The following is a 13,891-nucleotide window of genomic DNA, read 5'->3' on the forward strand; positions in this document are numbered from 1 at the left end:
CTCTTGGTTATTGCTCCTTGTGGGTGTCTCAGTTTGAGTTTGTAAGCACAAAACCCTGCTTTCCTTTTAGCCCATTTTTAGGACTGCTGTCCCACATCGATAGGTATGTAAACACAGCCCTAGGATCCAGATGGTCAGAATGCATGCAATATCTGTACTTTCACTGTGCAAGTGTGAATGTGGCAGAGGTTTCATAGTGTCTAGATTAAAATGGAGCTTATTTCTTCATTCAGTTCACGATACCAAAATCTAAAGATGATGACAAATAAATAAATAAATAAATAGATAGAACACCAAGTTAATACAGATTGCTTCCAATTTATTCATTTAAAATGAATGGTTATGGTAAAACCACTCAGTGTGAAAGTATTTTTCTTAAGAGCTCGTTATTTCCAGCAGCAGTTTTTGCTTTTCCTATACGAATATATGAAGGCAATTATGAAATGTACGTATCTATTTATATACCCACTAATGTGTTATTGAAAATACTGTGAGGAGGCTTTCCTGTCACTGGATGTCTATTCTTTTTTTTCTAACTGTAATGTGCGCATTATATTGCAGATAACTCCATTTTGTTCTTCTTTCTGAGCAGTTTGGAACGTTAGTCTCTAATATTTCCCTTAGTAGTACCGGTCAGAGTGAAAACAGTTGCTGCATGTAATGGTTTCTACAACATCTAGTCCTGATGGAAGCGTTCCTGCTGACCTCGGGGAAACTCAGAAGGCCCTGTTTCTGGTGAGTTCAGTTGGTCACAAAGCTGATAGCACTGGGATTGTTGATCAGTCAACACAAAATGCCATCCTCCAGCCACGTACAGCAGTAAGTACATAAAATGAGTGCATAGTCTGACTGAGGGGACCAAGATGTGCAATAACATCAAAAAGAATTTGAAACAGGACCATGAGCCTGTGGTCTGAGACTGCAATCTGAAGGAAAAAAAAAAAAAACAAAAAAAAAAACCAATAACCAGGAGGCCATATGCTGGGCAGCTATGAAAATCTGACATCTGAATAGTTTTGGGATCTGGAATACCACCTTTAGTTCTTCCAGTTGCAGCACACAGGATGACAGATGGCTTTGTACATCTACCTCATGCTGCAGTGCTCAAGCTTTTAAGAGTGAAGAAATGGCACTTGTGTGGGCACAAGAATAGAGTGAAGGATACAGGATGCACATATGGACAAAATATTGCCTGGCATCACAGATGGGTCTAATACCCCAAGGGATTTTGTTAGGAGACAGAGTGGGTTGCTTGCAAGAGACTGCAAGTCGGGAGCCAAGGGTGACAACTGAGCTGGTAGAGCAGTTCCTTAACCCTCACAGCGTAATCACACAGCATCCCCCCCAAAAAAATAGAGCATAAGAAGGATGGAGCAGCCAGGTTTAGTTAACAGCCTAGTGATCACTGGTTAACAGTGATGAGGCAGGTCCAAGACCAAGACAGCAATTAAAAAAGGCAAGGAAATATGACAAGCACAGCACACCTGTATATAGGTCAGGCAAGGGCCAAGGGTACATGCCTCGGAGTAGTTGCAGCTCTCAAGCTAGAGCATGCATGGGTGGAGGACCCAGAAGAGATTTCCACAGTTGTTCTCTACAGGTTTACTAATTTCATGGCACTCAGATCTAAGCTTACACAGCTGTACCATATCAAAGCAGACCATGAGCAGGGGCATCTTCCACTGGAAACAGAGGAAAAGATTGAAGAGGAGGATTACAGAAGGAGGAGGCTATTGGCTGGTTCGGGTAATTATGTCCTGTTATATTTAAGGCACTGATGGTTTTGGATTCCCCTCTGACGGTGTGGGGTTACTGGAATGTTATGTGTTTCTCAATGAGCAGAATAGACAATGCTGTTTAAGGGAACTGTAACTTTGTTTGACTCCCTGCTTCTTGATTGTAGATGGTTAAAGGGGGTTCACTTTTCTCTGAGATGAAGACGTTTTCTGACTCAAGAAGCAGTGCATCTGTCAGCAGTGTCTAAGTGGTCCTTGAAGGGCTGCAGTGTAGATCTTTAAATGAACTGTACAAACTAAGTCACAGGGGCATGGTACATCAGGAAGGAACAGTAGATTATACACAAGTTAACAGGGCCTACATGAGCTGTACTGAGACTGCAATAATCAGGGAAAAAATACCCTTCTGTTCATGAATGCATAAGGATGCAACAAGCAAATTCTTGAAGCTGTGAGTCTTTTCCACTTATATCACAAGCATGTGTAGTAACAACTTGGGCTTCAAGTCCACACTGAGGTACAGCTATAGGAAGAAGCAGAAACAGCTCCTGATTCTCTGTCACTGGGTAGTGTATGCGGTATCTTGACTTGATGTAGAGTTGATCTGACTGAACTAAGCATCCAAACAAATGTGTATCGCTTGCCCCTCATCCAGAAACAAAGAGTATGATGACATGTATCTTCAAGGATGAATGAGAAGCCCTTTAGGGAAAATCTTCAGATTTTTAACTTTGGAGTTTTCTGCGGGGATAAAGTGACACAAAATTGGTGTAAGTACAGACATGCCTCAGGGCTTTATTGTCTTACAGTTAAATCAAAAAGGCAGATGTAAACAAATTGTTCCCAAGGAGGATGGTGATAGGTTAGCTGTGGAAGTTAGAGCAGTTGGAAAAGACTACATATTTTTCTATGCTGATTTTGTTATAGTGAGACAGAGCTGGTATTTTCTTGGCTTTGGAGAAAGAAAGAGGGCTTTTCAGCAGTAAGTAATAGGCACAGTCTTTGCTACTAAGATAGGACAAGGAGTAAGAACTTTAAACTAACAGGGGGTCAATTAAAATTAGACATTAGGAAGAAATTCTTCACTCTGATGATGGTGAGGTACTGAAAGAGATTGACAAGAGAAGCTCTGAATGCCCCATTCCTATAAGTGCTCAAGGTCAGGCTGGGTGGAGTTTTTAGCAATTAGTCTCGTGGCTGTTGTCCCTGCCCATGCCGGGGAGACTGGAACTAGATGATTTTTAACAACCCTTCCAACACACACTATTCTATGATTCTAGTTTCTAGAAGCAGCTGTAACAGTAATATAAGTTGTAAAGAACGTAAGAAAAAGGAACACTAGAAAAGGAGCAGATAAAGATAATGGATGATAGAGCAGAATGGAAGATAAGGAGATAGAAACTGTCAGAGAAGATGTAAATACACAAAGATATAAAGTGATAAAGTGAAAATCAAAGACATGAATGGGTTATATTTCTATTTTGCACTGTAACAGTTTTTGAATTAATGGTTTAAGTGATTTGTTGTCGATCAAGCTATCTAAATGAATACAGTTGGAAGAGCATTTACTGGTGTTTGTCATTTCATATGACAGCCATATGAATTTTTTCAGGTTGAATTAATTATATTGCTGCACACAGTAGTGAAACTGGGAGCATCTCCACATCTGTGATGGGCATCTTGACATGGCTAGTGTTTTAGAAAGTAGTATTAAAGTTCAACTGGAACATGTACTAATGAGATCACAGGAAGAAATCATACCTTTCAGGATGTTCAATACTTTCCAGTTCCCTTCCCAAAAGTACATATTAAAATCTCCATGCGCCTGTCTGTATGACTATCATGTGATGGAAAGTACAGTGACAGTAACAGGTGGCACAATCCTAGGCTGTAGAAAATGAGAACAAGCCTCATTACAGCAGCTGTGGACAAAGAAACAAAGGAAGAAAAACTGCAAGCTATGAATCTAAATATTTATCTAACATTGAAAACCTATGGACAACTCTTTGAAATATTTAACTCTCTGTACATAAATAGTCCAGTAAAGCCAATTGGACTGGTCTATTGTAGTAATAATCAGGTGCAAAAAATTTTACAGAGTTAGAGTTTGATTATTTCCCATTTCTGTCTTTGAATTTCAGCTTGCTGTCTAGACAGCATAAGTTCAGACAGCTGTAAACTGCTATAATCTTATGTTTATTTGAGAAATGTCTGAAGCAAGTATTTCAAGAAAAAATATAAAAAGATATTTCTTGAAACTTTGTACTTGAAAACAAATCATTAATGTTTTGACACAAAACCAAGAAAAAATATGTTGTGAGGTATAATGTTGCTCTTCTATTTCAAAAAGTCTGCACAGTAAGCTGGAAGTAACAACTTATAAATTCTACACTTGAATCCTTTGAATGTTTTATGCACGTTAACCTCATGCATGTGAATATTTCATCAAGATCATAAGTAGGAACTTAATATCATTTGACACTACTGTCTGCGCATTGCCTCCTCAAAACAGCTGCAGGGTTCTTGGCTCTTGTAGGTTCTGGTAAATGAAGAGATTTTCTTGAGCAGACACTATGCACTTACATGCCAAAGACCAACAGTGTCCTGGGCTGCATCAAGAGTTGGCTAGGAGGGCGAGGGAGGTGATTTTCTTCCTCTATTCTGCCCTTGTGAGTCTGCAGTACTGTACTCAGGCCTGGGGCCCCCATTACAAGGTGAAGATCTACCTGCACCATCGGGTACAGAGGAGACCATGAGGATGATCAAAGGGCTGGAGCACCTCTTCTATGAAGACAGGTTGAGAGAACTGGGCTTACTTAACCCAGAGAAGAGACAGTTCCAGGGAGGTCTCCTAATGACCATCCAGCACTCAAAGGGAGCTTATGGAAGGAAGAGGGCTGACTATTTACATGAGCAGATAGTGCTAGGAGAAGGGGGAAATCATTTTTAACTAAAAGAAAGGAGATTTAGATGAGATGTCAGAAAGAAATTCTTCACTTGGAGGGTGGTGAGACACTGGAGCAGGTTTCCCAGGGAAGCAGTGTGTACTCCATCCCTGGGGGGCTTAAGGTCAGGTTGGATGAGGCCCTGGGCAGCCTTGGCTGGTGGGTGGCAACTCTACCCATTTACAGGGGTTTGGAACTGGACTGGGCAGTAACACTTCTTCCAACCCCAGACTCTCTATGAAAATAACTCCATGTTGAATGACTTTTTGCACAATGAAAGTCCTGAAAGAATTTTGTTTTGAACATAAAACTACTTTAGAAATTTTCAGAATAACGTATTGATTGAGAAGAAGAGAATGTATTCTATAATCAAGTGTTGTTTGCCTGTATTTAAATGTATTAAATACCATAAACCTTTTGAGTAATATTATAGTATTATAGAATTCCCTTTCTTGATGAACTAAAAATTCCGTAGCACTATTGCCAAGAGACTCAAAGTGTCAAATGTATCCTTTTCAAAAAATGTCAGGTAAATTAGTAGCACTGTTTTGAAACTAATATGTGAAATTTCCACTTAGCTACATATATGAAACATTTCTCTTGCCATTTAAAAGAGTAGGATCACTTGGGTTTCAGACCATTTTCAGAATCCACAAGTAACTAGACAGATGATTTTACATGTTTTCAATTAAGTAGGCAGGATACTCAAAGCCTTTTTAGTCCACTCATTAGTCAAGCAGAAGCAGATACAGAGAAGCAGTTAATTTTGACAACAAATGCTAAGCTTTTTATCTCTATATTCTATAATCTGTTCCAAGTACTAAACAGCTCAAATAACAAAAATGTCAAGTAGTGAGTCTAGTTTGAAATACTGACTTGCCTTAAGCGGTTTGGCTTTGGATAGCATGATATGCAAACAGTTTCCCATTAGGAAATGAGTTGAAATGTATTTTTTTTTCATTAACTGTGTGGTATTACTGTTGCAGTAAGTTTTGAAGTTACGTCCCAATTGTGGATCCCAGATGACTGACACATGAACACATTTTTTCCTACTCTTTGAACACGTACTTACTTCAAACTCTTATTTCCATGGTGTCAGATGTCTTTGCAGGTGTTCTTTAAGAAAAATTCCTTCAGATTTGTGGTTGAAATGGATACTGATTTTTTTAATGTGTCCGCTCTACCCCATTGACTTTTAAACTAGGAAAGCATTAGCTCTGAATTACTCTTTGCTATTCTCTAGTTTCAGTTCCAAGAGAAGTAGTTCCCAAAGCGTTTCCAAGTGGTTGAGGTTTTTTGATTGGTTTGGTTGTTAGTTTGCTTTTCGTTCCTCTTCCTTACCTCACATCCCCCCCTAAGTTCTTATCCACTTAGCATTTTCCCTTTGGAGAGAGTCACAGATTTATTTATTTAACTTTCCAAGGTATTGAAGTAGCAATATTTTGCCAATTATAAAGTTTATATGCCTCCTTACTACCTACTTTTTCTGAACTCAGAGCAGTTATTAAAGCATAACTATAGATCATGATGCTTAACGATGAATCCAGAATATACCATGCTGTAAATTGAGACTTAAAAAAAAGATGTTTATCTGCAGCAAACTAGTTCTTTACTATACAGGTTCTTAACACATAGCAAGCTTCTTTCTTATGTGGAACATAGCACTGTCTCCTCAAAATAACTTGTTAAAACAGCAGAGATCCATAAGAAATGTTAATTAGATGCAGTCACTCTGCCCACTTGAAAATCTCTTTCTCTGTGTGTGTTGTGTTTGTTTGTTTGTTTGTTTTTCCTGGAATTGATACAAGAATCACGTAACATCATTATTAATAGTCTTGTGTTACTGTTGGTCTTACACAGCTTTCCACTGAATGAGGGTCCTTCACTGAGGGTTTTTTTTTTTTTTTTTTTTTTTTTTTGTATAGTCATTTACCTTGACACTAGTGCAAATTTTATTCTTAACTCATAAATTAACCTCTTGTGAGAGAGGAAATGAGTTTTCACAGAAAATGTTTCCGATACGGACTAAAAGAGTGTTTTTCTAAGTAAAGAAATAGTATTAAAGAAAAGCATATTCAACCTTGTAATATCAAAATCTGTTGTGCAGGGGTTTTATTGGTCTTTACTTTTCTTTTATCCTCCTACAGAGAATTTCTAAAATCTCTAAAATAGGAGCATTTTCTTTGTAAACCTTGATATTGTTGAAAAATTCCCCGCTGCCACTGTCTCCAGAGATCTGGAGTTGTCTGGATTTTTCGTGTTCAGGGATAGAAAACCTTGCTGATGCTTCACATTTAGGAAAATCCACGAGTAGCATTTCAGTCTCCAGCAGAAAGTACTACTTGATAAGAAAGCATCTTTCAGCATAAAGAGCACAGTAGGTGTCTCTAGAAATAATTCAGCCGTGAAGACACTGAATTCTATGTGTATATTCAACAAGCAATCAAGTTTGTCTTCATACAGGCTGTTTGCTTTCTTCATTGGCCAGTAGTTTGCTTCACATTAAAAATGAGTCATGACCTTGCTAGTCATTTATGTCTCTGATATTTTCTCATGATTTACTGACTTCAAATTAGAACTGAAGGCTTTCAATGTACATGACAAAACTGAAGCCTTCAGCAAAAAGTTTCAACTTTGAATTTGTCAAGTAAGAAAAAGCAATTTTGACACGTTTGGACCTCCTGGCCTTTTATGGATGAAAATGAGCAAACACTCAGCAGTCTGGTGGAAAAGACAGCAGAGAGGATCACTCAATAGCTCTGCATTGCCAGTTTAGACACTGCAGCTCTAAAAAAAGGGAAGAGGGATGACAGAGCCATGGTCAGAAATCTGCAGTTCTAGTTTCCAATTTAAAGACACAGTGCATTTCAACACATTATGTTGCAATTGTGGAAGGAAACTGGAATTCATGCAGGAACCTAGTACAAAAAGAGCGAGCAGTCTGGCTTGGCAGATAAGGCTATAACAGTCAATTCAGGAAAGTTTTATTAGGAAAATGAAAGTGAATTACTGCGCAAATGTAATAAAGATGGTCTAATACTCACCCTTCACAAGCCTTTATCTACTTGATACTAAAAATTAGTTTTCATTGCTTCATTAGAACTAGAGTATAAAAACGGTAGGTGAAAACAATTTCAATTGTATGCCCCAACCCCCCTCGCAAAAAAAAAATCAAACTGGTATTCACAATTAGAGGTCAAAATTTACTATGTGATAATCTAAATACAAAATTTATGACAGAAATTGCATCTGAATATTGAGGACACAGCAGCTCAAAAAGCATCTAGTCCTGTAAATGGAGATAACCGGGACAGTTTACCCTCCAGCCCCAAGGCTGGGAACTAGGAACCTGGGATATGCTCTGACGTATCTGGCCCAGTTTAGGCAAATCTTAACAGTACCATGTTAATGTGTGATAACAACTAACTGTGCTAAGTGGACCTTGTATAAAAATAGCTTAAATCATAGTCCTGGAGAAAATATTTACTGTGGTTAGAAATATCAAATAGGAAACAGTATGTAAAATGGTCTCTGAGGTTGTTGATGGTTTTGTAGCCGGGAAAAACAGTGTTTAAATGAAGTTGCCTCACAAAGTGGTGTGATGATTCAGTGGAAGAGCAAAAGAAAGGAGCAGCTGATCGATTTAGGGAGAAAGTAAGGAGTTGAGGTGGACATAGGCCAAAAACAAAGAGTGATAAAAGGGTGTGATATATTGAAAATCAGACAGTAATGCCAGATTTATTGTACATCTGCAGCTCTTTGGAAAATGTCATATGTTCCCTTTGTTGCTATTGAATACAGTGTCACTATGAGGAGGAAGCTTAAGCAAATGTGCAAGAAGGGCATCTGTTCAGAATTTTAGCTTCTAAAATGGGAGTTTCAGAAAGAGTCTCAGAGACCTCCCTGGAGCATTTGGGCCACACAGAGCTGATGTTTAGTATTTACATCACAGCCTGTTTTGCCCTGAGATTTTTTTTATGTGTTGTTTTAACGAACAGCGCGGACAAAAGCGGCACTGTAAGTCATATTCCCCTGAAGACAATGTAACTAGGCCAGCTGAACCGCTGAAGCCTTGCTGAATAGAGGCGAGTACTGCTCATTCCCCCAGCTGCTCTAAAAGCTGAGTCAAAAACTTAAAAGTTTTATAATACACGTGAGGTCTCAGTTCAGCTGACTTCTATGCATGCACTGATTGTGTTTACTTGTGTATGATAGGACAGAATCTTCGTGTACTCTCGCTGCTGAACGAAAACATCTACTTTACCTGCAAGCTGTGGTTAGTTTTCCACAAAAGCTCGCTTCATGACATTTGGTGTTATTTCAGAGGCTGGGACTGCTTCCCTGACACAAGCTTTTCCTCCTGATCACACGTGTAAAATTTCTTGTTCCTGGTTCTATTCTTGAAGATGCCAGATCGCTTTGAAGGGAAGTATGAGCAAATGGGGAAGAATACTTGAGACTCTGAACACCAAACAGGCTGCTAAGCCTCTCCTTGGAGTGCGTGAGTCTGAGTGTGTGCATATGTGCATTTCTATTTCAGTTGGTTGGAATGGGTTTTGCAAGCTACCAGAGAGAATTATTATTCCAGGACTGAAGTTGCTCATTCAATTCTCTGGGGAACACAGAGTGTTGCTGAGACTTACCAGAGTGAATACAGCACAATACAGCAAGGCATGCACCCTGCTGAACTCACTCCAAGCATTTGCTAAAAAGCATGTATCATAGGAACAGAAATGTGCTTTCAGGTCTCCCAGGGTCTGATTAAATTCAAAAATGAGAGAGTTTCCCATTGTGTTTTCCATCAGCCCATTTCAAGTGTGGGAGAAAGGGGATGCTGAAGCTTCAAAATGTGTAATTCTTAGAGGGCTCACAGCAACACCTTTCATATCCTAAATTGTACAGCATATATGAGTGTGAGCTAGACGTTGATTTACAATAGCATTTTGTTCTGTGTGTTCTGTAATTCTGAATGCTGAACTCAAGTTTTCTTAGTTAGGTTTGTGTCAACCCGTGTGATCAGGAGGTTCACAATTGACCCTAGTTCTACAGGTAGAAATCTTGCTAGCAATTGAACAGTCTGGTATAAATGCCTTGATTATAGAGTAAGCAATGAAAGACAGTGAGTACAACCAATGGAACTGGGAAAAAAAGTGATCCTATTCTGTCAGTAAAACAAAGGTATGGTACAGAAACGAATGAATACTAAAATTCTGTATTTACTTAAGTAGTGCTGCATAAGAGGCACACTTTATTTATACTGGCAGCAATAAGCAAGGGATTTACACTGATAAAAGAAACTGTATATTAAAATATGCATTACAAGTACTGGAAAATTTCTCCTAAAGGTCTTTTGACAGAGTAATAAAAAGCAAGAAGCAGAAGCCGGTTAGATGCATTTTAGAGTCTAGTTTTACTGCTTTTTAACCAAGTAACTTTAAATTTTTCTTTTTTTTCTTTTTTTTCTTTGTTTCTTCCCATACACCATCTGGTGTCACTACTGTTCAAGAACTGAATTTTTAGAGGAAGTAGTATCTTTTTTTCAAGGTTTAATTTTTTTTTTTTTCCCTTGCTCATAAGTGCTCTACCATGTTTACTGGATTTCCGGTTTCAGAAAAAAGAGGAGTGTTAAGGTAAGTTACTACCTCCTTCCCTTTTTATCAAGTTCTGTTTTAAGATCTCAGCTTACAGTCTTACAATTTTTCTTCATTACCAGACTATCTGATATCAAAGGACATGTTCTAGAAAAGCAATTTAGCAGAGAAAAACAGATTAATTAACCTCTGATCATTGTGTAACACTGGAATAATGAATATATTTGTAGTTGCACAAGCCTAATTTATATTTTCTCTGACAGAGGATAAAGACTTGTGTCAGTGTTCAATCTGAGATATTAAAAAAATGATGCATAAGCATAGACTCCTAAGTGTGTCAGGATACTCTAATTTATACTCAGAATTCCCAGAATGGAAATAACGTATCACCAGTATTATAGGAGGAGCTTCACAGCACTCCTCCTATAATAGGAGGATTAGTTAGAGTTGTGTAAGTTGCATGGCCTTGGACATGGTTCAGCAGCTCTGTGCATATTGACTCCTTCCAATAAAACAGCAAATTTCAGTAGGTAAGGGTACACCTCTGGTATGTCAAAAGACAACTACAAGCACTGCATAAAGGGCTTTCTGAGATTGGCACTGATTTTATTTTGGACTATTTTTAAAGAGAGATGTTGTTGGAAATTATTCTTACCAAAACAGCTCAGAGTAGAGAAAGAATAACAAAGGATAGTAATTTGACCATACCAAGAAACTGAAAAAACTATTTTTTCCATTGACAGAATAATCAGTGCAGAGTGCAGGGATTAGAATACAGAGGCAGAACAGTGTGGATTACCCTGATTTCCCCCAGGGTTGTAATAATTTCTGCCACGGCAGTAGAAAACCATGTGCACAAAATCATTAGACTCTTGAACAAAACTGAGAGTTGAGGTATCAGTACTACCCCAACCAAGCAGAAGAATATCTCAAGGAGGTCCCCCATGTGTACTCAGAATAACAACAAACAACTCTACTTAGAGTATATGCTAATTTAAGCAAATAGGAAAATTGATATGAAAATCCTGAGCGGTAGAACAAGATAAAATTAATGAAGACTTGTTAAATGAAATGCTTAGGTAACTCAAACTCAGTATTTTCAGAGACAGTCTAGTGAGGCAGTAATACCACAAGACCAAACTATCATGATATGTGTAGGTAAAACGGTATCCTCCAGCAATGTATGATATATGCTACTCTGAAAGCAGTGTCTCCCATTTTATTGTGCTGACTCACAATGTTTGAGGTGAATGTTGGTGGTAAGGCAGTTGAAGTTGAACCTTCCTGCCAATATTCCATCATGTGTTGTTGCTGTGCAGCGGATGACAGCAGAGGGGCAGTCTGATAAAATGACATCTGACATAGAAGAGCATATGAAGCAAACTTGTGAAAATTAATTCCTCTGTGCAGAAAAAAATGGCTCCCATTGATGTTCATCAATGCTTGCCGAACATTTATGGAAACCAAACAGTGGATGTGAGCTCAGTAAGGCAGCGGGTGGTGTGTTTCAGCAGTGGCAACAGCAACTTGAAAGAAAAGCCATGTTTCAGGTGGCCATACAGTTTTTTCACTAGCACAGCATGCAGGCTCTTGTTCAACACTGGGGAAAATGCATAGCTAATAATGGTGACTACCCTGAAAAACAGTGTTTTGTAGCTGAGAATTTGCTTTATGAATTGGAATTGTTGTGCTCATTATATCTGTTGTAATTTCCAAGGAAATAAATAGGAGGTATGATTTTCAGAGTGAATTATATAATGCTATTGCACAGAAAGCATCTTTCATTCTAAGATGCAGTATTTGAGCTAACATATGGAGGACATCTCTGATTGTCGAAGTAAGGAAATTTTCACCTGTTTCTAACCATTCTGGCTTTTTTTGCCCTCAGAGAAGGGAGACTTCTGCCAAACCAGTGTTTTTCCTGTTTTGAAAGGACAACACAATACTACTGAAAGCTTATGAGAAGATGTATGTTCTAAATCATCTGAAGTTTTCCTAAGGGGTAAGTACCTTACTCAGTAGGATGCATTCACAGAAGATTCATTATATTTGAAAGAGCTGGATGACATTTGGTATTCAAGCAACAGCGTTATTTTCGCGAGAGAAACTGCTCTGTGGAACAAGGACTCTAGTGTAATTCACAACAGTCGCTTTCCCAGAGGGATGCACAGCAGTGGTGTTCTTAATACCATATAGATCATCATCATAATGCATTAAATAGCTAGTGACAGACTGTATTGTCAATAGAGAGATTGTTTATAAATGGGACAGCTGGAAGCTGACTGCTAATGAGTCAGAAGTCACAGAAAAAATTAATATCAAGAAGAAGAATTTGAGTCTTTGACACTTATTTTTCTCTTTATCCATGAATTTCATCTCAAGTTGCCTTAAAAATTGAATTTAAAACTCAAATGTAGTAGTTAATACATATTTCATTTCAAGCAGGAAACAACCTAATTAGAGTAAAACAAAAAGGTTGTACTTTCTGTGCAGTGTGAAAAATAGGCCACAGCACATAAAGCCTAAAGTTAGCTTTAAATACTTTTTGATGACACAGAATGTTAATTGAATGAGTGTTTTGCATAATGAACAGGGCTCTTTCAGCATAATAGAAAGAAAAACATTAGAGAGCACAGTGGAATGACCCCCTCTGGAGAACTGACCCAGCTTTTAGCAAATCTCTCTGGGGATTCTTGATAATCAGTAAAAAGGGCCTTTAGGGAATCATTTCTCTCCTTTTAGCCACTGACACTGAAATTGTCATGCATGCTTCAACAAACTGTCCAGAGAATTGTGATAGTATACCACCTACCAGGATTTCCAAGTGAAGCTGAGCACCTGGATGAGAATTGTTTCTCAGACCTAGAGAGAAATCTTACTTGCTGGTCAGAATGCAGTCTTAAAGCTTTCCTCTCACAAGTAACAACGATGTAATATTTTTAAAACTACTTTTTGCATCAGGACAGTTGTCTGTCAGTAGACAGTCCGGCGTTCATGGCACAGATTACATGCTACCATATAAACAAATGTGTCTGAGTATTGTGCTGGAAGAATGAAAATACTGCTTAAATAAATGGCAGGGGGGGACTGAGCCTGAAACTGGCTACCATCACCAGCTGAACAGCAAGCAGTGAAATAAAATATATATATTCTCTAGATCTTCATCAGGAATACTGGACAAAAGTCTCATTAATTTGATCATTTTGTGTTCCGTTGGAAAGAAGGTGACATCCTCAGCAAGAGGTTGGATGGAGACCAAGGTTCTGAAATGCTGTGTGTTTTTCTAGGTGAATTGTTAGGAGTCCCAGGATACCAACAGACCTCCTCCATTTTGTGTGCGCTTGTAGTAAACGGTAACTGGAGAAAAGAGTCAGGAATGCTTGTCCTTCTTCAGGTACGTGTCAAAAAAACAGGTAAGGATTCCAGCCTGATAACCTTATAGCTGTGTCCACAAAATGACCGTTACCATTTTAGAATCTATGCGACTTCCTACATACAGAAACAATTCTGCTTTTCTTCTGGTGTGGCTATTTCGATTCATTTGAAATTAACTTTAAGAGTGATTAGCACCTTAGAAGTGTTACCATCATGATTTCTACAGAGATTGTGCCTGGGTTCT

The 13,891-nt window shown here is 38.4% G+C and overlaps 1 long non-coding RNA gene across 1 annotated transcript; it reads left to right on the plus strand.

The window, feature by feature from the left end:
* The first annotated feature begins 707 nt into the window (after positions 1-707).
* Positions 708-12,179, plus strand: LOC122179671. The gene is made up of 3 exons (XR_006178793.1): positions 708-735; positions 10,259-10,311; positions 12,161-12,179. It is a non-coding gene; the product is annotated as an uncharacterized LOC122179671 (long non-coding RNA).
* The last annotated feature ends 1,712 nt before the right edge of the window (positions 12,180-13,891 follow it).

Source organism: Lagopus leucura, unplaced genomic scaffold, assembly GCF_019238085.1.
Source record: "Lagopus leucura isolate 7727_CA_CO unplaced genomic scaffold, USGS_WTPT01 Super-Scaffold_100004, whole genome shotgun sequence".
NCBI lineage: Eukaryota > Metazoa > Chordata > Aves > Galliformes > Phasianidae > Lagopus > Lagopus leucura.